Consider the following 27010-nt stretch of genomic DNA (forward strand, 5'->3'; position numbering starts at 1 on the left):
ATGCTGCCAGACCTGCTGAGTATTTCCAGCATTTCTTGTTTTTATTTCAGATGATAAGCTAACTGGCCTGTAGTTTCCTGCTTTCTGTCTCCCTCCCTTTTTGAGTAAAGGAGTTACATTCGCTATTTTCCAATCTAATGGAACCTTCCCCGAATCTAGGGAATTTTGGAAAATTAAAACCAATGCATCAACTATCTCACTAGCCACTTCTTTTAGGATCCTAGGATGGAATCCATCAGGACCTGGGGACTTGTCAGCCCACAGCTCCAACAATTTTCTCAGTGCCACTTCCCTGGTGATTGCAATTTTCTTGAGTTCCTCCCTCTCTTCCCTTTCCTGATTTACAGCTATTTCTGGGATTTTACTTGTATCCTCTATAGTGAAGACTGATACAAAATACCTGTTCAGTATCCCTTATTAATTTTCCCGACTCACTTTCTATAGGACTGATGCTCATTTTGTTAATTCTTCTTTTTAAAATATCTATGGAAACTCTCACTTGCTGTTTTTATATTTCTAGCCAGCTTTCTCTCATACTCAAATTTTTCCCTCCTTATCAATCTTTCAGTCATTCTTTACTGTTTTTAATATTCTGTCTAATCTTCTGACCAGCCACCCATCTTAGCGCAATGATATGCTTTATCTTTAAGTTAGATACTCTCTTTAACTTTTTTAGTTAACCACAGATGGTAGGTTCTCCACTTGGAATTTTTCTTTCTCGTTGAAATGTATCTATTCTGTGTATTCTGAAATATCCCTTTAAATGTCGGCCACTGCATCTCTCTTGACCTATCCCTTAACCTGATTTGCTAGATCACTTTAGCTAGCTCTGCTTTCATGCCCTCATAATTGCCTTTGTTTAAGTTTAAAATACTAGTCTTGGACCCATTCTTCTCTTCCTCAAACTCAATGTAAAATTCAATCATATTATGATTGCTGCTACCTGGGGGTGCCTTTACTGAATTAATCCTATCACGTTGCACAATACCAGGTCTAGTATAGCTTGCTCTCTGGTTGGCTGCAGAACATGCTGTTCTAAGAAACTATCCTGAAAACGTTCTATGAACTCCTCATCTAGACTGCCTTTAGCCATCTGATTCTTCCAGTCCATATGTAGATTAAAATCCTCTATGATTATTGCCATACCTTTCTGACAAACTCTCATTATTTCTTCCTTTATACTCTGTGTTACCGTGTCATTACTGTTAGGGGGCCTGTATACCACTCTCACAAGTGACTTCTTACCTTTATCATTTCTCATCTCTAGCCAAACTTAGGTCATCCCTCTCTAATTGCTAATAGCATCATTAATTAACAGATCCACTGCTCCATTTTTTCCTCACTTCCTGTCCTTCATAAATGTCATGTTCCCTTCAATATTCAGACCCCAATCTATGTCATCCTCCAGCCATGTCTCTGAAATGGCTATCAGATCGTACTTAATTATTTCTGTTTGCACGATCAGTTCATCTGTTTTGTTTCGAATGCCTCATGCATTCAGATACGAGCCTTTAGTTTTGTCCTTTTATTATTTTTGTAACCTCTAGCCTTATCTGCTGATTGGTCTGTTTATCAATTCCCATATTAATATCTCTCCCTCTTGCCTTGTCTCTATTCTTTGATTTACCACATCTTCCCAAATTTGATCCCTTGCTCCACTATTTAATTTAAAACCCTCTCTACTTCCCTAGTTATGCGGCTCGCTAGAATACCAGCCCCAGCACGATTCAGGTGTAGATTGTCCCAGTGGTGCAGCCCCCACTTTCTGCAGTACTAATACCAGTGGCCCACGAACCAGAACCCACTTGTATCACACCAGTCTTTGAGCCACACATTCATTTCTCTAATATTATTTGCCCTATGCCAATTTGCACGTGGCTCAGGTAATAATCCAGAAATTATTACCTTTGAGGTTCTGCTTCTTAATTTAGTGCCTAGCTCCTCATGCTGACTGTGCAGAACCTCCTTCCTTATCCTACCTATGGCATTGTACTTACATGGACCATGACGACTGAATTCTCCCCCTCCCACTGTAAGTTCCTCCCCAGCCCTGAACAGATGTCCTGAACCTTGACACCGGGCAGGCAACACTGCCGTCTGGACTCTCGCTCTTTGCTGAATAGAACAGTGTCACTCCCCCTAACTATAATGTCCCCTACTACCACTACATTTCTTTTTGCTCCCCCTACTTGAATGGCTTCCTGTACCACGGTACCATGGTCAGTTAGCTTATCCACACTGCAGCCTCCAATCTCATCCAAACAAGTTCAACAAGAACCGCAAACCTATTGGACAATTGCAAATGCTGAGGCTCCTGCACTCCTGCCCTCTGGGTCCCCTTACCTGCTTCAGCTGCAGCCACACTCTCCTCTCCCTGACCACTGACCAAATCAGAAGACCCAATCCTAAGAGGTGTGATTGCCTCCTGGTACAAAGTGTCCAGGTAACTTTGATGGCAAACAAACAAGGCAAAGTGATCCTTCTCGGGTCACTGACCTGAAACGTTAACTCTGTTTCTCTCTCCACCGATGCTGCCAGACCTGCTGAGTATTTCCAGCATTTCTTGTTTTTATTTAAGTCTTATTTCATATTTGATTGATTTAGATTAAATTAAATTAAAAACTTACCGGTATACTCACACCGGCCGGCTTTGTGTTCCCCTGCTATCTCTCTGTTGATTGTGATGTCACTGTGATGTCACTTTTCGATTCCCCCCCATCCCCGCTCTGCTCCCACTGCTCTCTCTATCTCCGGCCCCCGACCTTTTGCCACGCTTTTTAAATATCCGCTCTGCTCCCACTGCTCTCTATCTCCGGCCCCCGACCTTTTGCCACGCTTTTTAAATATCCGCTCTGCTCCCACTGCTCTCTATCTCCGGCCCCCGACCTTTTGCTACGCTTTTTAAATATCCGCTCTGCTCCCACTGCTCTCTCTCTCTCCGGCCTCCGACCTTTTGCCACGCTTTTTAAATATCCGCTCTGCTCCCACTGCTCTCTATCTCCGGCCCCCGACCTTTTGCCACGCTTTTTAAATATCTGCTCTGCTCCCACTGCTCTCTATCTCCGGCCCCCGACCTTTTGCCACGCTTTTTAAATATCCGCTCTGCTCCCACTGCTTTCTCTCTCCGGCCTCCGACCTTTTGCCACGCTTTTTAAATATCCGCTCTGCTCCCACTGCTCTCTATCTCCGGCCCCCGACCTTTTGCCACGCTTTTTAAATATCCGCTCTGCTCCCACTGCTCTCTCTCTCCAGCCTCCGACCTTTTGCCACGCTTTTTAAATATCCGCTCTGTTCCCACTGCTCTCTCTCTCCGGCCTCCGACCTTTTGCCACGCTTTTTAAATATCCGCTCTGTTCCCACTGCTCTCTCTCTCCGGCCTCCGACCTTTTGCCACGCTTTTTAAATATCCGCTCTGCTCCCACTGCTCTCTCTCTCCAGCCTCCGACCTTTTGCCACGCTTTTTAAATATCCGCTCTGCTCCCACTGCTCTCTCTCTCCAGCCTCCGACCTTTTGCCACGCTTTTTAAATATCCGCTCTGCTCCCACTGCTCTCTCTCTCCAGCCTCCGACCTTTTGCCACGCTTTTTAAATATCCGCTCTGTTCCCACTGCTCTCTCTCTCCGGCCTCCGACCTTTTGCCGCGCTTTTAAGTCTGCACTCTGCTCCCACTGCTCTCTCTCCAGTCATGCTCATGTTGCCAGCTCAAGCCTTCCTTCTGCGCAGGTGTCCACCCAATTGTCCTTGACAGCCTTGCCCCCTGCTCTTCTGCCCCCGCGATGCTGGGGTACTGACCCCATTCAAAGCCCGGCGCTGAGTGCCTACTCTCCCTGCCACCTGTGCAGTGCCAAGGGCACCCCTTACCATGTGCTCTGTCCCCCTTTGTCTCGCTGATCTTCTTATGGGGCCATGATGATGCCCTAGGCCAACCAAGACTGGCACCCTACTCTGTGCCCAACTCCCTTCAGCTGATCTGTTTCTGAAGGCACAAGTAACCCATGCGTCCTTTAAAATTTAAACTTCACCCCTTGAGCAAGGATTTTATCAAGGCTTTTGACAAGGTCCCACATGGCAGACTGGTTAAAAAAATAAAAACCAGGGATCCAGGGAAATACAGCAAGGTGGATACAAAATTGGCTCAGTGGCAAGAAACAAAGGGTAATTGTTGACAGCTGTTTTAGCGACTGGAGGGCTGTTTCCAGTGGTATTCCGCAGGGCTCAGTACTGGGTCCCTTGTTTTTTGTAGTGTATATTAATGACTTGGACATAAAAGTAAGGGGCATGATCAGGAAGTTTGCAGATGACACTAAGATTGGCTGTGTGGTAGATAGCGAGGAGGATAGCTATAGACTGCAGGAAGACATTGATGGTCTGGTCAGATGGACAGAAAAGAGGCAAATGGAATTCAGCCTGGAGAAGTGTGAGGTGATGTATTTGGGGAGGTCAAACAAGGCAAAGGAATACACGATTAATGGGAAAATACTGAGAAGTGTAGAGGAAGTGAGGGACCTTGGAGTGAATGTCCACAGATCCCTGAAGGTAGCAGGACAGGTCAATGAGGTGGTTAAGAAGGCATATGAAATCCTTTCCTTTATTAGCCGAGGTATAGAATATAAGAGCAGGGAAGTTATGCTGGAACTGTATAACTGATTGGTTAGGCCACAACTTGAGTACTGTGTGTAGTTCTGGTCACCTCATTACAGAAAGGATGTAATTGCACTAGAGAGGGTAACAGAGGAGATTTACGAGGATGTTGCCAGGACTGGAAAAATGCAGCGATGAGGAAAGATTGGATAGGCTGGGGTTGTTCTCCTTGGAGCAGAGAAGGCTGAGGGGAGATCTGATTGAAATGTATAAAATTTTGAGGGGCCCGGATAGAGTGGAGGTGAAGGGCCTATTCACCTTAACAAAGAGGTCAGTGATGAGGGGGCATAGATTTAAAGTGATTGGTAGAAAAATTAAAGGGGAGATGAGGAAAAACTTTTTCACCCAGAGAATGATGGGGGTCTGGAACTCACTACCTGAAAGGGTAGTTGAGGCAGAGACCCTGCAGCTCATTCAAAAGGTGTCTGGATATGCACCTCAAGTGTCGTAATCTGAACGACTATGCTGGAAGGTGGGATTAGAATGGGTGGATCTTTTTTCGGCTGGCACAGACATGATGGGCCAGGTGGCCTCGTTCTGTGCCTTAAACTTTCTATGATTTTATGACTCTATGACTAGCTCTTAACAAGCTTTTAAACAGCTTTAATTATCCTCAAATGGGACGACAGCAAGATTCTTGTCAGCCCTTTCCCTGCCCTTGGATTATTGCCAACGCTGGGAATGGCATTTTGAAATTGACATGCCGCCCGGCTCTGGTACTTTTAGGGCTCCCCCACCCTCTGTTTCCAACTTTGGGAGGCTCCAAAAATTTAGCCCCTCTGAGCATATGTACACAAATCTTTGAAGGTGACAGGACACCATGAGAAGGTTGTTAAAAAAGAACATTGTATCCTTGGCTTTGTTAACCGAGGAATTGTGTACAAAAGCAAGGAATTTTTGCTAAACCTTTCTAAAACATTGATTAGCCATCAGCTGGGGTATTGTGTTCAATTCTCATCACCGCACTTTCGAAAAGATGTTGAGGCTTTGGAGAGGGTGCAGAAAAGATTTACTGGAATGCTGGCAGAGCTGACATTTAATAAGCTGGGATTGTTCTGCTTAGGGCAAAGAAGGTTAAGTGGAGACTTGATACATATGTTCAAAATCATAAATGGTTTTGATAGAGTAAATAAGAAGAAACTGTTTCCACTGGCAGAAGAGTCAGTAACCAGAGGACTCAGACGAAAGAACCAGAGGTGAGATGAGGAAATCTTTTTTTATACATAGCGAGTTCTTGTGAAATAAAAACAGAAAGTGCTGGAAATACTCACGAGGTCTGGCAGCATCTGTGGAGAGAGAAACAGAGTTTACGTTTCAGGTTGATGTTGTGATCTGGGTGCACTGCCTGAAAGGGCGGTGGAAGCAGATTCAATAGTAACTTACAAAAGCGAATTATATAAATCCATGAAGGGAAAAAAAATTACAGTGCTATGGGAAAAGAGCAGGGGCATGTGATTAATTTTATAGCTCTACCAAAGAGCTGGCACAGACGTAATATGCTGACTAGCTCCTTCTGTGCTGTGTCATTCTATGGTAATATTGACGTGCCTGATGACTGTTTTATATATATTAATATTTCTAATTGCAGGGTAGAAAGATGATTGAGTGTATACTGACATGGGTGACTGCTGCATAATTCCCTCCTTTTTGTGAAACTTGGTGACATTTTCTTTATTATATTGTTAGAGTGTCCGGCTTATAAAGTTTCTTTGTCATTTTCCTTATTAATTCTTTTTCTTTTCTTTCTCTTCTTTTCCATTCTTCTACTTCTGCTTCTGTTTGTATTCTTAGTTTCTCTCCCTAGCCAAGCTGTTCCAGTACAGCTACAACATTGACATCTACCCTGCAATGTGGAAAATTGCCCAGGGATGTCCTGCACACAAAAGACAGGACAAATCCAGCCGGCCAATTACCACCCCATCAGTCTGCTCACGATCATCAGTAAAGTGATGGAAGGTGTCATCGACAGTGCTGTCAACAGGCATTTGCTGAACAATAAGCTGCTCAGTGACTCTCAGTTTGGGTTCTGCCAGGGCCACTCAGCTCCTGACCGCATGACAGCCTTGGTCCAAACATGGACAAAAGAGCTGAACTCCAGAGGTGAGGTGAGAGTGACTGCCCTTGACATCAAGGCAGCATTTGACCGAGTATGGCATCAAAGACCCCAGCAAAACTGGAGTCAGTGGGAATCGGGGGGAAACTCTCTGCTGGTTGGAGTCATACCTCGCACAAAGGAAGATGGTTGTGGTTGTTGGAGGTCAATCATCTGAGCTCCAGGACATCACTGCAGGAGTTCCTCAGGGTAGTGTCCTAAGCCCAACCATCTTCAGCTGCTTCATCAATGACCTTCCTTCAATCTTAAGGTCAGAAGTGGGGATGTTCGCTGATGATTGCACAATGTTCAGCACCATTCGTGACGCCTCAGATACTGAAGCAGTCTGTGTAGAAATGCAGCAAGACCTAGACAATATCCAGGCTTGGGCTGATAAGTGGCAAGTAACATTCGCACTACACAAGTGCCAGGCAATGACCATCTCCAACAGGAGAGAATCTAACCATCTCCCCTTGACATTCAATGGCATTACCATTGCTGAATCCCCCACAATCAACCTCCTAGGAACTACCATTGACCAGAAATTGAAGTGGAGTAGCCATATAAATACCATGGCTACAAGAGTAGCTCAGAGGCTAGGAATCCTGAGGTGAGTAACTCACCTCCTGACTCCCCACCATCCACAAGGCTCAAGTCGGGAGTGTGATGGAATACTCTCCACTTGCCTGGATGGGTGCAGCTCCAACAACACTCAAGAAGCTCGACACCATCCAGGACAAAGCAGCCCGCTTGATTGGCACTCCATCTACAAACATTCACTCCCTCCACCACCGACGCACAGTGGCAGCAGTGTGTACCATTTACAAGATGCACTGCAGCAACCTACCAAGGCTCCTTAGACAGCACCTTCCAAACCTGCGACCTCTACCAACTCGGAGGACAAGGGCAGTAAATGCATGGGAACACCACCAGCTGCAAGCTCCCCTCCAAGTCACACACCATCCTGACTTGGAACTATATCGCCGTTCCTTCAGGATTTTGACCCAGCGACAGTGAAGGAACAGCGACATAGTTCCAAGTCAGGATGGTGTGTGACTTGGAGGGGAACTTGCAGGTTGTGGTGTTCCCATGTATTTGCTGCACTTGTCCTTCTTGTTGGTAGAGGTCGCGGGTTTGGAAAGTGCTGTCTAAGGAGCCTTGGTGCATTGCTGCAGTGCATATTGTAGATGGGGTGCCAATCAAGCAGGCTGCTTTGTCCTGGATGGTGTCGAGCTTCTTGAGTGTTGTTGGAACAAATCCATGCTGACTATTCTTGATTAACCTGTGCCTTTCTAAGTGACAGTTTATCCTGTCTCTCAGAATAGATTCCAATAATTTTCCCACAACTGAGGTTAGACTGACTGGCCTGTAATTATTCGGCCTGTCCTTTGCTCCCTTTTTAAACAGAGGTACGACGTTAGCAATTCTCCAACCATCCGGTACCACACCTGTATCAACTAATCCCATTGCTACTTCCTCTCTCCCTGTATTTATCACATTCGTACTCTTCCTCCTTAACTACAATATCTGCATCATCCGCCTCTTTTGTGAAGACAGATGCAAAGTATTCATTAAGAACCATACCAATATATTCCGCCCCTACACCTAGGTTACCGTTTTGGTCTTTTTTGGGCCCTACTCTCTCCTTAGTTATTCTCTTACTTTTGTTGTATTGATAAAATATCTTTGGGTTCACCTTGATTTTGCTTGCAAATATTCTTTCATGCCCTCTCTTTGCTTTCTAATTTCCTTTTTTATTTCACCCCTCCACTTTCTATACTCCTCTCCTCTTTCTGTAGTATTGAGTTCTTGGTGTCGGACATAAGCTTTCCTTTTCTGCCTTATCTTACCCTATAGGCTCCTTGACATCCATGGGCTCTAGATTTGGCTGCCTCACCCTTTTACTTTGTGGGAACATGTTTACCCTGAACCCCTTGAATTCCTCCCACTGTTCTGACCGTGATTTACCTTCAAGTAGCTGTTTCCAGTCCACTTTCACAAAATCACTCCTCAGTTTAGTAAAATTGGCCTTGCCCCAATTGAGAACTCTAACTCCTGTTCTATCTCTGTCCTTTTCCATAATTATGTTAAAACTGACTGAATTATGATCACTATCACCAAAATGCTCTCCCACTGCCACTCCTTCCACATACCCATCTTCATTTCCTAAAACGAAGGCTAAAACTGCACCCTCTCTTGTTAGACTTGCTACATACTGGGCAAAAAAGTTCTCCTGAATGCACCTCAAGAATTCTGCTCCCTCAATTCCTTTCACACTAAAACTATCCCAGTTAATATTGGGGTAATTAAAATTTCCTACTATTACTGCCCTATTGTTCTTGCACTTCTCAGAGATTTGCCTACATATCTGCTCTTCTATCTCCCTCTGACTGTTTGGGGCTCTATAGTACACCCACAACAGTGTGATTGCCCCTTTTTTGTTCCTTAGCTCAATCCATCTCATTTGATGAACCTTCCAACATATCATCCCTCCTCACAGATGCAATAGTTTCCTTGACCAAAATTGCCACTCCCCCTCCTTTCTTATCCCCTCCCTATCGTGTCTGAAAACCCTGTAACCAGGAACGTTGAGCTGCCATTCCTGTCCCTCCTTAAGCCATGTTTCTGTAATAGCTATGATATCATACTGCCACATGTCTGTCTGTTCCCTCAATTCATCTGCTTTATTTGCTATACTCCTTGTATTGAAAGATACCCTTGAGCACTGCCAAACACATTTTTTTATTTTCTAACCCTCATTTTCTCTGCCTTCCAGACTCATCCATTAATTTTCTGCCTTCCATTTTAATTTCTGATTTTGTCCCAGCAGAGCCTACCCTCAGGTCCCCATCCCTCTGCCAAACTAGTTTAAATCCTCCCCAACAGCACTATCAAAAAGTCCCGCTAGGAACTCAGTCCCAGCTCTGTTCAGATGCAACCCATCCAGCCTGTACAAGTCCCATCTCCCCCAGAGCCGGTCCCAATGTCGCAGGAATCTGAAGCCTCCCTCCTGCACCATCTTTCCAGCCACGCATTCATCTGTCTTATCCTTCCATTTCTATAGTCACTTGTGCGTGGCACTGGGAGTAATCCAGAGATGACTACTTTTGAGGTCCTGCATGCCAATTTCTTACCTAGCTCCTTAAATTCTGACTGCAAGACCACATCCCTCTTTCTACCTATGTCGTTGGTTCCAATGTGGACCATGACTGCTGGCTGTTCACCCTCCCCCTTCAGGATGCACTGCAGCTGCTCAGTGACATCGTTGACCCTGGCACCAGGGATGCAACACACCATCCTGGATTCACGTCTGCGGCCACAGAAGCGCCTGTTTGATCCCTGACTATTGAATCACTTACTACTATGGCTCTTCCAGTCTTCCCGGTAGCCCCCTGTGCAGCTGAGCCACCGTGGTGCCATGGACTTGGCTCTGGCTGCACTCCCCAGGTGAAGCATCACTTTCCTCAGTATTCAGAACTGAATACTCGTTGGAGAGTGAGGTGCATTCAGGGGTCTCCTGCACTACCTGCCTGATTCTTTCTGAATGTCTGGTGGTCACCCATTCCTCTATCCCTGCATACTCTTACGCTGTGGGGTGACCACATCTATAAACATGCTATTCACGTAGTTCTCATCCTCATGAATGCACTGCAGTGTCGCCAGCTGCCGCTCAAGTTCCAAAAAACGGAGCTCAAGCTGCTTCAATTGTTGGCACTTCCTGCACAAATGATTCTCCAGGACACGGGAAGCATCCTGGAGCTCCCACATAGCACAGAAGGTGCACCCTTGAGGTTGAAGCAACCCTGCCATACCTTTATTTATTAGTTGACCCTTTGCTTCTACTAAATAAAATCTTGCCAATACTACAACAGCTTAGAATTATTAATAAAACCTTATGAGTACTGATAAATCCTACTAAAAATCAATACCGTTCACTTGTTAAAATAAACCTTACTCAAAAAAAATAGCTGCTGTCTTGTTCCTTATTATTAAGTTATTTACGCACACACCCTAACAGTAATGTATTAACTCTACTATTTAGAGTTATTCCCAACAGCAGATACTCACCAACCAATCACCTTGCAGCTTTCCTGTGATGTCACTGTTCACTTTGTTTTCAAACTCCGCCGCGCCTGGACTCCTCTCCGCTGCTGTTCAGAAGCCAAGTGCTCTTGGCTGCGATCCTCGGGCTCTATTTATCGGCCCCCCGCTCTGTGTTCTTCCTGCATTTCCGCTCCTCTCCGCTGCTCTCTCAGACCAATCAGAGTCCACTTGCTGAGCAATCAGCACTCTCTTCTCATATGGTATAAATTTGTTGCTTCCCTTACATTGGTATTCTTGCAAATTGTCCTGATGATTGCAAGACGAAAAGCTTCGACAAATGTCTCTGTTTTCAGCAATACTCAAGTTCTGTACTACCAAACGACTATTTATAAGCAGTTTCTGACAATGATTTTTTTTTAATGGCAAATGGTTAATCAAGCAGTTTCTTACAATATTTTACAGTATTTACATTAATTAATACTTTATTTAACTTAATTTTCACCCTTAAAATAAAGGGTCAGGAAAACAACCTAAATACTTACCTCTGAAATTAACTTGCCTCTGCATATATCATCCACAATGTAAAATAAAACCCGATGCTTTAAACTGTGCTGAAGTGCAAAATCCTTCTTTTCACACTTTAACTAATCTTTTGCCACATGTTGCATTTGTTCATTTGTAGATAATTAGAAATGAGATTTTATTGTTAACAGCACTGAGCTATGTTGAACAGAATTGAACACTTTCTACCCCCAATCACCAGTCTCCCACCAAGCTGTTGTTCTGTCTCTCTCCCAAAAGTAGAACAATTCATGACTGTTAGTAATCTAACAAGCATGCTGGGCCTTCAGAATAAACACTGCTCGTCTTTCTTTTATGTTGTTACTATAACTGTGAAGTTAGTAGCAGACACATAGATGAGAGATGTGGATGAAAGTTTGCAGATTTTCTTTGCACTGATTTTTTTTGATGCCATGTCTCATTACAATCTAAAAATAAAAAGCACACAGTCCTTTAAATAATGCTTTCTTAGTGGTGTCTGCCAGGGCTGGATTTTGGGGAGGTGGCAGAAGTCCTGTCGCCAGAGACAAAAGCAGAAGGCAACCAGCTTGGACCCGTGGCAGGACCAGGGCAGGCATATTCCTGGCAGCAGCCAATTAACTGGCTGCTGCTGAGGCTGCTATCCAATTAAGGACGTTGTTCTGCCTCCAAGAGCTGCTGGCCCAATCAGAGAACTAGCAGCTAGGCAGCCTCAGCGCGCCACCGCTGCCAGGGAGAGGGTGCCCTTGAAGAAAGATAGAGGTGGGGGATGCCGGGGCCGGGCAGGCAGGTGATCAACGGGGGTGGTGGAGCGGGGGGGTGCGGGGGGGGTCGCTGAGCACTGGCGGCGCTGTTGCCATGAGGACAGCCATTGTCGCCGGGGTGGGTCCCTCCGTGGACCATGGAGTGCCCATAAAGGAGGCCCCACCCCACCACCTCTGAGAGGCCACCAGGTTTCACTCTGCGGTTTCCACATGTAGCGATGGGCTTCCCAACTTGGACAAAATGCCTGTGGGGGTGGGGTGGCCCTTAATTGGCCACTGAAGTGGCTCAATTGGCCTCCCGGCAGCTGGCTAATCTGCCAACTCTCCCACCGCTGGCAAAATGGTATGGCGGTGGGAAGACATCGGCCCAACACCTTCCCATGCCATTTTGCCAGCCTTCCCACCTCCCTGCCCATCACCAAAGGACCCAGACTTCACAAGTCCCACCTCTATTCCACACCCACCACCATTTATTGGCTGCCAAACCTGTGCTCCAACAAGTTAGCAGCTGACATCAGGGAAAGTCATGGGTTGTGACTACTTCCACCCACTAGCCCCCCCACCCGCCCCCCTGCCCCACCCCGGTGCAGGGTGAAGACCCGGAAATGGTTCCGACATCAGGTTCCCAAGCCTAGAGGCCAAATCCTGCCTATGAGTTAGATCTGTGGTGAGCATTTCTCAAAGCAGGTGTCCTCTTTCCACTTTTTCTCATGGAATTTCGAATGAAAGAGACACCAATTATCTTTTTTCCTGATTCATTCCCCATACTCTCCTCCAATTACCAATTCCGGAGAAGTATATTTACTTAAAGCCTCCACGTGACCATGATCTTAGTGAATGGCGGAGCAGGCTTGAAGGGCCGAATGGCCTACTCCTGCTCCCAAGAGGATGTAACTAGTAGAATAGATAAGGGAGAACCAGTGGATGTAGTGTATTTGGACTTTCAGAAGGCTTTCGATAAGATCCCACATAAGAGATTAGCGTGCAAAATTAAAGCACATGGGATTGGGAGTAAGGTACTGACATGGATAGAGAACTGGTTGGAAGACAGGAAACAAAGAGTAGGAATAAACGGGTCTTTTTCTGAGTGGCAGGCAGTGACTAGTGGGGTACTGCAGGGATCAGTGCTAGGACCCCAGCTAGTCACAATATATATTAATGATATAAATGAGGGAATTAAATGTAATATATCCAAGTTTGCAGACGACACAAAACTGGGTGGAAGTGTGAGCTGTGAGGAGGATGCATAGAAGCTCCAGTGTGATTTGGTTGAGTGAGTGGGCAAATATGTGGCAGATGCAGTATAATGTGGATAAATGTGAGAGGTTATCTACTTTGGTGGCAAAAACAGAAAGACAGATTACTATCTGAACGGCGATAGATTGGGAAAGGGGGAGGTGCAGCGAGACCTGGGTATCCTTGTGCACCAGTCGCTGAAAGTAGGCATGCAGGTGCAGCAGGCAGTTAAGAAGGCAAATGGTATGTTGGCTTTCATAGCGAGAGGATTTGAGTACAGGAGGAAGGATGTCTTGCTGCAATTATACAAGGCCTTGGTGAGACCACATCTGGAATATTGTGTGCAGTTTTGGTCTCCTTATCTGAGGAAGGATGTTCTTGCTATGGAGGGAGTGCAGCGAAGGTTCACCAGACTAATTCCTGGGATGGCAGGACTGACGTATGAGGAGAGATTGGGTTGATTAGGCTTGCATTCACTAGAGTTTAGAAGAATGAGTGGGGATCTCATAGAAACCTACAAAATTCTAACAGGACTGGACAGACTAGATGCAGGAAGGATGTTCCCAATGGCGGGGGAGTCTAGGACCAGAGGTCACTGTATAATGATAAGGGGTAAACCATTTAGGACTGAGATGAGGAGGGATTTCTTCACCCAGAGAGTGGTGAACCTGTGGAATTTTCTACCACAGAAAGCAGTTGAGGCCAAATCATTAAATACATTCAAGAAAGAGTTAGATATAGTTCTTAAGGCTAAAGGGATCAAGGATTACGGGGAGAAAGCTGGAGCAGGGTACTGAGTTTGAATGATCAGCCATGATCGTATTGAATGGCAGTGCAGGCTCGAAGGGCCGAATGGCCTACTCCTGCTCCTATTTTTCTGTGTTTCTATGTTCCGAAGTGATGTTCCACTTCAGGTAAGAATAACAATCAGCTGTGATGGTTTGTTGCGATAATTACACTGTTTACTCTCCGTGGAGTATATCCTCACAATCGGGAGGTTTTAGCCTCTTATTTTTATATGTGTAATAGTAGAATTGTTAAAAATAATTACCCTCATGAATCTTGCTGATGTTTTAATTTGTAAACAATGAATTCAGCTTTCAAATGTTGTGAAAGTGATGTTATGGGAAGACACTGAAAGTTGAAACAATATAAAGCAGTTCAGTTAATTCCAGATTTCTACATGAATAGTTTGTTGTGTTGAATAATTACTTGTTCTAATCATGTCAATTTACTGATGTTTTGCTTACTGTTAAGCCCACAAAGTGCTTTTAATGTTCACATATTGCAGAATCTGAGGGCTGGATTTTACCATCGGCGGACGGGACTTCGCCACCAATGTAAAAGTCGGTGGTGAACCGAACCCACTTCTGCCTAGCCCGGGGATCCGACCCACATTTTACCGGTCCCCGAGGCGGGACATCCACCTGCTTGAGGGAGGAGGTCCGTCCTCAGTGAGCTGCTGGCCAGTCTTAGTCCCAGCAGCGCCACCGGGAGCTGTGGCCAGTTCTGGGACTGCAGCCCAGCCGACGCCATGAAGCCAGGACCTCAGGTAAATTGGGCTTGCCTCGCCAGGGGGTGGTTAGTCGTGTCAGCGAGACAAGAGTAGTCGTTTGGGGAGTGGGGGGGTGTCTTGGGTCCCAGGGGTGGGTTGGGAGGCGGGAGCGGCCCTCATTTGGGCACCCTATGGCCGACTGCCATGGCACCCCCCCCAGCACGCAGAAAGGCTGGCAGCTATTGCAGGGCGGCCTTTCATGTCCCCAGCATGCCCGCTTGCCATGGGTAAAATACCAGTGGAGGTGGGCGAATGCCCTTAAGTGGCCATTAGGTGGCCATTAAGCCCCCATCCACCCCCACGCCACCGGCCGACCCACTGGGGCGGTGTAAAATTCAGAACCCAAAATAAATCACTATACACTCCTGGACGGAGAAATGTGGAACAAAATATGGCACAAAAATATTTTCCTTCCATGATCTGATCACGCAGCACAACAATATCCAAATGTTCTCACCTGCTATTTGGGAGGATGCAGGGACAATGACTAACCTCAACTGTTGGACACCTCGTGCAGTAACCTACGTGAGTTCCTTGCCTGATTGCAAGAAAGGAAGTGTATTCCTGTAAATTATAACATCTCCCAACACAAAGATATAAACATAAATCCTTGGAGCATGTGCAAAACCAAATGTGTTATGTACATCTGCTTAGAACTGGGGAACTAATCTAACCTCTTCATAGAGATATGCTTGGTGGAACCACACCCAACATTAATGCCTCCCATTGAAGACAATGCAATCCTTTTGGGCAACCCTTTCGAGGAAGGGTTTTGGAGCCATGGAAAAGTTGCAATGTAGATAATACCAGCAATGAGCAGTTATAGTTATGATGACTATGTTATAAAACTAGGGCTGTATTCACTCGAGCAGGTGAGGTTAAAATCTAAGAAAAGGATCAAAACTATGAACGGATGTTCGGGGTAAATATTGAAATATTGGGCTGAATTTTACAATCGCATCACCATAATTGGCGGCAGGCGAAAACAATGGCAGCCCGCCTGCGCGGGCCGCACATCTCAGAGCCACAATAATCCTAAACGCAGCGGCTCATTTAAATCGCCGTGACAATCCTCCCCCACGATCACATGGAGAGAGTGGGCTGTCTGTCCCTGGCAATGGCGTCGGCTGCCTGTGCTGAGGCTTTGAGCACGACCGTTAAATTTAAAGATTTAAAGATGCAGTGAATAAAAAAAATCAAATACATTTATTTTGCCCATCTCCCCGCCCCCTCATAACCATAAAATTAATTACTTGCTTTCTCCCCCCCATAAAGCACTTACCTTTTCCACCTGACCTTCCCACCCCCGCCACACAAAGTGCACAAACCTGAACCTCAAACCATTCCCACCATCCCCTACACTAATGATGTTACTTTGACCTCAATTCCCCCCCACTCTGCACTGAGAAACTTACCTCCTCTCCCCTTCCTACAAGTATTCCACCTCATTTCCCCAGATTGAGATCCGAAGCTGCAGGTGTGCCGGCCAGCAGCAGATCGCAATGGGACAGAAGGCGGCGGCATAAGTAGATTTAATGCATTCATTTCAATTTATTTACATATTCAAATGCGGGTCCCGTCGCCGAACGGTGGGGGGGCTGCCAAGAGGCCTCTCTGCCACCGGCAATATCGGGCTGGGCCCTCCCGCTGTCAAGATGCGTGGCATTTTCCAGCACCCAATGTCGGGGGTCTATAAAATCCAGCCCATTATTTCTATTGAATAAATATGCAAATATGAAGAAAGACTTGAAAAAGTGGGACCGTTTTTATTAGAACACAGAGTATGGGGGGGTATGGTAGATTTGTTTAAAAAGATGAAAATGTTGGACAGGGATATATTTTATTTATTTTCGGGATGTGGATGTCACTGGTGTAAACATAATTTATTGTTTCACCCTGAGAAAGTGGTGGTAAATCGTCTTCTATGATCTGTGTAATGAAGTGCTCCCACAATGCTACAGGTAGTAAATTCCAGGTTTTAGACCCAGCATAGATGAAGAAATTGTGATATTTATCCAAGTCAGGATGATGTGCAACTTGGAGGGAAATTTGGAGGTGATGATATTGCCATGCATCTGCTGCCTTTGTCCTTCTCAGTGATCGTAGGTTTGGGAGGTTCTGTTTGTCAAGTTGCCTCAATGCATCCTGTGGCGAATACACACTGCAGTTATGGTACTCCGGAGGTGGAGGGAATGGACTTTCAGGCTAGTTGGTGAGGTGATGATCAAATGGACTGTTTTGTTCTGGATGGTGTCGAATTTCTTGAGCGTTTTCGCAGCTGCACCTATCCAAACAAGGGGACAATATATTGTCACATTTCAGATTGTAGCTTGTAGGTGGTGGAGAAGCTTTGGGGAATCAGGAAGTGTGCCGTAGACAACTCAGCTTCTGCCCTGCTGTAGCAGCGAGAATAATTATCTGGTGAATAATGTTCCTCAGGATGTTGATAGTGGGGCACTCAGCAATGGTAAGACCATTGAATGTTTTGTGGAGATGGTTGGGCTCTCTCCTGTTAGAGATGGTCATTGCCTGGCATTTGTGTGACATGAATGTGACTTGCCACTTATTATCTCATGCCTGGATATTGTACAGGTCTTGTCACATATCGGCATGAACTATTTTATTTGCTGAAAATTGCAAATGAACATTGTGCAATCGTCAGCGAACAGCCCCATATCTGATCTTATGACGAGGGAACGGCATTGATGAAGCAGCTGAAGATAGTTAAGCCTAGGGCGCTAACTTGAGGATCTCCTGCACTGATGTCCTCATGTTGAGACGAGAGCAGGTGGAAGCAGACTGTTTCCAGTAGTTGGGGATCCATGAAAAGCAAAGGGGCTTAGATATCAGATTAAATGTAAGAGATTTGGTACAGAGAGCCAGAGAAATATGTTATATAGACAGTTGTGAATTCACTTCCAGGGCTTGTGATTGGTTGAGTTGGAAACAATCGCAAAATTCAAGATTAGATTGGTATGATGGATGAAAGGATATGGAAACACCACATGTATGAAAAGTACCAACATGCGAAATTGCTCAATGTCCTCTTTCCATACATATATATATATATATATACACAAGCCTTGTGACGATGAGGTCCAGCTGGTGCCAACAACATGATCTTGGGTGCCTCCAAGAAACCTGGTGACAGGGTTTAGTGTGAAAGAATGAGTTGGTGATGCAGAGGTTATGATAGGTACACAACTCAAGCAGTCTCTGTCCATTCTCATTCATCCGACCAATGCCATAGCGCCCAAGGCAGGAGGGCCATGAGTCATGGTCGGCCCCAACCCTGGCATTAAAGTCCCCCAGCAGGAACAGGTGTTCGGTGTTGGGGATGCTACTAATGATTTTATGGAGTTCCTCGTAGAACTGGTCTTTAGCTTCAGGTGGGGAGCAGAGTGTTGGAGCATAAATGCTGAGTAGGTGTACTGGACCAGAGGCGGTGAGCAGTTGGATGGACAGTATGCGTTCCGAACCATTTGAGGGTGTCTCTATCATGCTGAGCAAAGAGTTTCTGATGGCGAATCCCACTCCATGCTGTCTTGGTTCTTCAGGATCCCTACCCTGCCAGAAGAAGGTGTAGTCTTGCTCTCTTAGAGATCTGCTCGCAGGGAGGCGTGTCTCCTGAAGTGCTGCAATGTCCACATTGAGTCTACTGAGCTCGTTGTTAATGATGGCGGTCTTCCGAGAATCGTTGATTTGTGTAAGGTCTTCCGACAGGCCAGGACACATAGTTCTGAAGTTCCAGCTTGCAAAACGAAGGGCTGGTACCTTCTTCCCTTTTTTGGTCGTGCTGTTTGGTGCGGTGTTACAGTCCACTTGTCGGGCATGACCCTGAGCTCCAAGCAGCCATTGAAGCAGGTGGACTGTGGCGGGACAGAACCTTACTGACCGGGGGCTGCCTGGTTTGAGGCGGGCGGTAACTGTCCAGTGAGATGCGATGACTTCTCCCACCGACAAAGGCAACCCGTGGCGTCCAATCTCTACGCCAATTGAACTGGACTTATAACCCGTAACTGCTGCCTTCCGTGTTGATTTGGCCGCTGTGAGGCGGCTACGGAGTGACCTCTCTATGGTGCATGCCTGGGCGGATGTATAGAGGTTGTGAGTTGCCCAAGCGTCAAAACCCCCCTCTCGGCCTTCCTGGTGGGGTCCAAAGGAGTGCAAAGCACGACGTTTAGCACCGGTATGGCTGCAGGAACTGCCGGAAACATGCCTAAGGTGACACATGACTGCCTTAGGGGTTCCGCTCCGGATTTTCTGTTGGGGTTTACTCCCTTAGCCTTGGTCTCTCCCGCGATGCCCACAAGGCAGTGGGGTTGTTGGGGCCCCTACACAGGGGTAGGTGGATGCCGGTGGGAGGAGGTGGGGGGAAGGGGGTGCAGGGGGGGAAGGGGTGCGAGGAGGAGGGGTGCGGTGGGAAGGGGTGGAGGGAAGGGGGTCCGAGGGGGAGCTGGGAAGGGGGCTGCAGGGGGTAGGGGAGAGATCACATCGTTGGCACCAGCTGGACCTCATCGTCACAAGGCGAGCTTCTTTAAACAGCGTTCAAATCACACGCAGCTTCCGCAGTGCGGACTGCAACACCGACCACTCCCTGGTGTGCAGCAAGGTTAGCCTCAAACCATAGAAGCTGCAACACTCCAAGCAGAAGGGCCGCCCGCGCATCAACACTAGCAGAATTTCTCATCCACAGCTGTTACGTAAGTTTCTAAATTCACTTGAAAAAGTCCTTCAAAACACTCCCACAGGGGATGCAGAGACCAAGTGGGCCCACATCAGAGACGCCATCTATGACTCAGCAATGACCACCTCTGGCAATTGTGTGAAGCAGAATGCAGACTGGTTTCAATCTCACACTGAAGAGCTGGAACCTGTCATAGCCGCTAAGCGCATTGCGCTGCTGAACTACAAGAAAGCCCCCAGCGAGTTAACATCCGTAGCTCTTAAAGCAGCCAGAAGCGCGGCATAAAGAACAGCCAGGTGCTGCGCAAATGACTACTGGCAACACCTATGCAGTCATATTCAGCTCGCCTCTGACACCGGAAATAGCAGAGGAATGTATGATGGCATTAAGAGAGCTTTTGGGCCAACCATCAAGAAGATTGCCCTGCTCAAACCTAAATCAGGGGACACAATCACTGACCAACGCAAGCAAATGGACCGCTGGGTGGAACACTACCGAGAACTGTACACCAGGGAAAATGTTGTCACTGAGACCGCCCTCAATGCAGCCCAGTCTCTGCCAGTCATGGATGAGCTGGACGTACAGCCAACAAAATCGGAACTCAGTGATGCCATTGATTCTCTAGCCAGCGGAAAAGCCTCTGGGAAGGACGGCATTACCCCTGAAATCATTAAGAATACTAAGACTGCTGTACTCTCAGCACTGTACGAACTGCTTTGCCTGTGCTGGGACGAGGGAGCAGTACCACAGGACATGCGCGATGCCAATATCATCACCCTCTATAAGAACAAGGGTGACCGCGGTGACTGCAACAACTACCGACGAATCTTACTGCTCAGCATAGTGGGAGTCACTTTAAACAGGCTCCAGAAGCTGGCTGAGCATGTCTACCCTGAGGCACAGTGTGGCTTTTGAGCAGACAGATCCACCATTAACATGCTGTTCTCCATTCGCCAGCTACAGAAGAAATGCTGTGAACATCAGATGCCCCTCTACGTTGCTTTCATTGACCTTACCAAAGCATTTGACCTCGTCAGCAGACGAGGTCTCTTCAGACTACTAGAAAAGATTGGATGCCCACCAAAGCTACTATCATCACCTCATTCCATGACAATATGAAAGGCACAATTCAGCATAGCGGCGCCTCATCAGACCCCTTTCCTATCCTGAGTGACATGAAACAGGGCTGTGTTCTCGCACCTACACTGTTTGGGATCTTCTTCTCCCTGCTGCTCTCACATGCGTTCAAGTCTTCAGAAGAAGGGATTTTCCTCCACACAAGATCAGGTGGCAGGTTGTTCAACCTTGCCCGTCTAAGAGCAAAGACCAAAGTTCGGAAAGTCCTCATCAGGGAACTCCTCTTTGCTGACGATGCTGCTTTAACATCTCACACTGAAGAGTGTCTGCAGAGACTCATCGACAGGATTGCGGCTGCCTGCACCGAATTTGGCCTAACCATCAGCCTGAAGAAAACCAACATCATGGGACAGGACGTCAGAAATGCCCCATCCATAAATATTGGCGACCATGTGGTTCAAGAGTTCACTTACCTAGCTCAACTATCACAAGTAACCTGTCACTTGATGCAGAATTCAACAAGCACATGAGGAAGGCTTCTTCTGCTATGTCCAGACTGGCCAAGAAAGTGTGGGAAAATGGCGCACTGACACAGAACACAAATGTCCAAGTGTATCAAGCCTGTGTCCTCAGTACCTTGCTCTACGGCAGCGAGGCCTGGACAACGTACGTCAGCCAAGAGCAACGTCTCAATTCATTCCATCTTCGCTGCCTCCGGAGAATCCTTGGCATCAGGTGGCAGGACCGTATCTCCAACACAGAAGTCCTCGAGGCGGCCAACATCCCCAGCATATACACACTACTGAGTCAGCGGTGCTTGAGATGGCTTGGCCCTGTGAGCCGCATGGAAGATGGCAGGATCCCCAAGGACACATTGGACAGCGAGCTCGTCACTGGTATCAGATGCACCGGCCGTCCTTATCTCCGCTTTAAAGACGTCTGCAAACGCGACATGAAGTCCTGTGACATTGATCACAAGTCGTGGTAGTCAGTTGCCAGCGATCGCCAGAGCTGGCGGGCAACCATAAAGGTGTGGCGAGTCAAAGAGACTTAGCAGTTGGCAGGAAAAGCCAAAAGGGGAGAGCCAACTGTGTAACAGCCCCGACAACCAATTTTATCTGCAGCACCTGTGGAAGAGTCTGTCACTCTAGAATTGGCCTTTGTAGCCACTCCAGGCACTGCTTCACAAACCACTGACCACCTCCAGGCGCTTACCCATTGAGACAAGGAGGCCAAAGAAGATATATTCTATATATTTCAAGGGCAATTAGAGATGGGCAACAAATGCTGGCCTGGCCAGTGACGTTCACATCCCATGAAATGAATTTAAAAACTTGAGAGCAATATGCATTCACGTAGTGACGCTACGCAGACTACGTCGATTCCCCAGGCTGCTACCTGCGCAGCCCGCACGCATTCTTCAATGATATCAATGAGAAAATCTCCACATTTATAATGTGACTTTTATACCCTCAGAAAATCTTAAAGTCAACAAGGTAATGCATCACTCCCAGTTCTGCGCTGAAGTATCACCTAGATTGTGATCAAGTTTCTGAAGTTGAATTTGAACTATATCCTAATGTCTAAGAGGTGAGAGTGTTACCCATTAACACTTATGAACAGGTATATGAGACACTGGAACCATCTCCACTAGAGCAGAGAAGGCCAAAATGTGACTCAACATAGGTCTTCTATTTTGTAGGTAAAACTGGGCAAAGAAAATACAACATAAGGGGTCATATTTTAAATTGAATCCAGTAGAGGAGCAGTGGTGTCTTGATATGAAGATGCACAGATCATTAAGGTTGGCAGTGCACATTTCTAAAGAGTGTGCAGGAAGAAAGATTTGGTGTTCATGTGCATTGATCTTTGAAGGTGGCAGGCCTTAGCGAGAGAGTGATTAGCAAAGCATATGGGATCTTGGGCTTCATAAATAGAGGCATGGAGTACAAAAACAGGGAAGTTATGCTGAACCTTTATAAAGCTCTGGTTACGAACACATGAACATACGAACTAGGAGCAGGAGTAGGCTACTCGGCCCCTTGAGCCTGATCTGTTTGTGGACTCAATTCCACATTCCTGCCTACCCCCGATATCTTTTGACTCCCTTGTTTGTCAAGAATCTGTCTACCTCTGCCTTCGAAGCATTCAATGACCCTGCCTCCACAACTCTCCGGGAAAGAGAGTTCCAAAGACTCTCAAACCTCTGAGAGAAAAAATTTCTTCTCATCTCTGTCTTGAGTGGGAGACCCCTTATTTTTAAACTGTGTCCCCTAGATTTAGTCTCTCCCACAAGGGGAAACATCCTTTCAACATCCACTTTGTCAAGTCCCCTCAGGATCTTATATGTTTCAATAAGACCGCCTATCATTCTTCTAAGCGCCAATTAATACAGACCCAACCTATCCAACCATTCCTCATAAGATAACCCTTGCATCCCAGGAATCAGTCAAGTGAGCCTTCTCTGAACTACTTCCAATTTAATTATATCCTTTTTTAAGTAAGGAGACCCAAACTGTACACAATACTCTAGATGTGGTCTCACCAATGCCCTATACAACTGTAGCAAAACATCTCTACTTTTATATTCCATTCCCCTCGCAATAAGCGACAACATTACATTTGCCTTCTTAATCACTTGTTGAACCTGCATAGTAACTTCTTGTTTTTCATGTACAAAGACACCCAGATCCCTCTGCATCTCAGAGTTCTGCCATCTCTCTCCATTTAAATAATAGACTGATTTTCTATTCTTCCTGCCAAAGTGGACAAGTTCACACTTTTCCACATTATACTCCATCTGCCAAATCTTTGCCCACTCAATTAATCTATCTATATCTCTTTGCAGACTCCTTATGTCCTCTTCACAACGTACTTTCCTACCTATCTTTGTGTCATCAGCAAATTGAGCAACCATGCATTCGGTCCCTTCATCCAAGTCATTGATACAGATTGTAAATAGTTGAGGCCCCAGCATTGATCTCTGTGGCACTCCACTAGTTACAGCTTGCCAACCTGAAAATGACCCATTTATGCCTACTGTTTGTTTCCTGTTAGCTAACCAATCCTCTATCCATGCTAATATGTTACCCCCTGTACCATGGGCTCTTATTTTGTTTGGTAACCTTTGATGTGGTACCTCGTCAAATGCCTTCTGGAAATCCAAGTACACCACATCCACAGGTCCCCCTATATCCACATTGCCTGTTACTTCCTCAAAGAACTTTAATAAAGTAGTCAGACACGATTTCCCTTTCACAAAACCATGTTGACTCTGCCTGATTGCATTGAGAATTTTCTAAATGACCTGCTATAACCTCCTTAATAATGGATTCCAGCATTTTTCATATGACAGATATTAAGCTAACTGGCCTGTAATTTCCTACTTTCTATCTTTCTCCTTTCTTGAATAATGGAGTTACATTCGCTATTTTCAATCTGATGGGACCTTTCCAGAATCTAGGGAATTTTGGAAAATTAAAATCAATGCATCTACTATCTCAGCAGCCACTTCTTTTAAGACCCTTGGATGAAGTCTATCAGGACCTGGGGACTTGTCAGCTTTTAGTTCTAATAATTTTCAGTAACCTTTCCCTGGTGATGGTAATTGTTTTAAGTTCCTCCCTCCCTGTCAACTCTTGATTCACAATTATTTTTGGGATGTTATTTGTATCCTCTGCAGTGAAGACAGATGCAAAATATCTGTTCAATTCCTCTGCCATTTCCTTATTAACTCCCCAGACTCACTCTCTACAGGACGAACACTCACTTTACTTACTCTTTTCCTTCTTAAATACCTGTAGAAACTCTTACTATCCGTTTTTATATTTCTAGCTAGCTTTTTCTCGTACTCAAATTTCTCTCTCATTATTCTTTTAGTCATTCTTTGCTGTTTTTTATACTCTGTCCAATCTTCTAACCTGCCACTACTCTTCGCTGAATTGTACGCCTTTTCTTTCAATTTGATACTATCGTTAACTTCCTTACTTAGCCACGAATGGTGCATCCTTCTCATAGAGTCTTTCTCACTGGAATGTATCTTTGCTGAGTGTTATGAACTATCTCCTTAAATGACTACCACTGCATCTGTATTGACCTATCCCGAAGCCTAATTTTCCAGCTTACTTTAACCAGCTCTGTCTTCAAACCCTCATAATTACCCTGATTTAAGTTTAAAACACAAGTCTTAGATCCACTGTTCTCACGCTCAAACTGAATGCAAAATTCAATCATGTTGCGGTCACTGCTACCTAGGAGGGCCTTTACTATGAGGTCATTAATTAATCTTGTCCCATTACATATTACCAGCTCGAGAGTAGCCTGCTCTCTTGTTGGCTGTAGAACGTGTTGTTCTAAGAGACTGTCACAAAAACACTCCATGAACTCATTTTCCAGGCTACCTTTGCCAATCTGATTTGTCCAATTTATCGGTAGATTAAAATCACCCATGATTATCACCGTACCTTTCTCACAAGCCCCCATTATTTCTTCCTGTATACAGGAAGAACACTACAGTGTGTGGTTACTGTTAGGGGGCCTTTAAACCACTCCCACAAGTGACTTCCCACTGTTACTATTTCCTATCGCTACCCAAACTGATTCTACATCTTGATTTTTAGTCGCCTCTCTATGGTACTAATGTCATTCTTAATTAACAGAGCGACCCCTCCACCTTTTCCTAGTTTCCTGTTGTTCCGAAATGTCATGTACCTTTTAATATTCAGATGCGAGCCGTTGTCATCTTGCAGCCAAGTCTCTGTAATGGCTATTAGATCATACATATTTATTTCTATTTGAGCTATCAATTCACTTGCTTTGTTCCGAATGCTACATTAGAGGCCTGCTCAGGTTGGGAAAAAAGAACCCGACCCAAACCCAACCGAACCACAGCGGACCAAGCCCAACCCGGGACGAGTCCCTCCGATTTTGCCCCAAGCCTGACCCGAGCCAGACCCAAGCCGAGCCCGACCATCCGTTTACTTACCTTCCTGACACCGAACCTCCAGGAAGCTGCAGCGCAAGTGTGATGACGTCATAGTGATGTCACTCGTTCACTGCGCAGATTCAGTTTCGTCCTGGACTCCCAGCTCTATTAAGTTTTTTAATTTCAATACTTGCCAGCAGGACACTTACCGTGTGTATCCAGCCCGAACTGACCTGACCCGACTCGACCTGAACTCGACCCGACCCGAGCCCGAAAGCCATACCCAGAAGATGGGCCTGACCTGACCCGAACCCGACACATGCCTTCGGGTTCGGGTCGGGTAGCAGGCTGCTATGCTATGTGTATTCAAATACAGAGCCTTTAGTCTGTCTTTTTACTATTTACACTACCTGTAGCCTTAGCTACTTGCACTCTTAATTTTGTACATTATGTCCCTTTCTGCCACACATCAGAGATGCCATCTATGACTCAGCAATGACCACCTATGGCAAACGTGAGAAGCAGAATGCAGACTGGTTTCAATCTCATTTTGAGGAGCTGGAACCTGTCATAGCTGCTAAGCACATTGCACTGTTGAACTACAAGAAAGCCCCCAGCGAGTTAACATCCGTAGCACTTAAAGTAGCCAGAAGCGCTGCACAAAGAACAGCCAGGCGCTGCGCAAATAACTCCTGGCAACACCTATGCAGTCGTATTCAGTTGGCCTCTGACACCGAAAACATCAGAGGAATGTGTGATGGCATTAAGAGAGCTTTTGGGCCAACCATCAAGAAGATTGCCCCCCGTCAAGTCTAAATCAGGGGACACGATCACTGACCAACACAAGCAAATGGACCGCTGGGTGGAGCACTACCTAGAACTGTACTCCAGGGAGAATGTTGTCACTGAGACCGCCCTCAATGCAGTCCAGCCTCTACCAGTCATGGATGAGCTGGATGAACAGCCAACAAAATTGGAACTGAGTGATGCCATTGATTCTCTAGCCAGTGGAAAAGCCCCTGGGAAGGACGGCATTACCCCTGAAATAATCAAGAGTGCCAAGCCTGCTATACTTTCAGCACTCCATGAACTGCTTTGCCTGTGCTGGGATGAGGGAGCAGTACCACAGGACATGCGCGATGCCAATATCATCACCCTCTATAAGAACAAGGGTGACCGCGGTGACTGCAACAACTACCGAGGAATCTCATTGCTCAGCATAGTGGGGAAAGTCTTCACTCGAGTCGTTTTAAACAGGCTCCTGAAGCTGGCTGAACATGTCTACCCTGAGGCACAGTGTGGCTTTTGAGCAGACAGATCCACCATTGACATGCTGTTCTCCCTTCGCCAGTTACAGGAGAAATGCCACGAACAACAGATGCCCCTCTACGTTGCTTTCATTGATCTTACCAAAGCTTTTGACCTCGTCAGCAGACGTGGTCTCTTCAGA

Source organism: Heterodontus francisci, chromosome 10 (genome assembly GCF_036365525.1).
Source record: "Heterodontus francisci isolate sHetFra1 chromosome 10, sHetFra1.hap1, whole genome shotgun sequence".
Lineage (NCBI taxonomy): Eukaryota > Metazoa > Chordata > Chondrichthyes > Heterodontiformes > Heterodontidae > Heterodontus > Heterodontus francisci.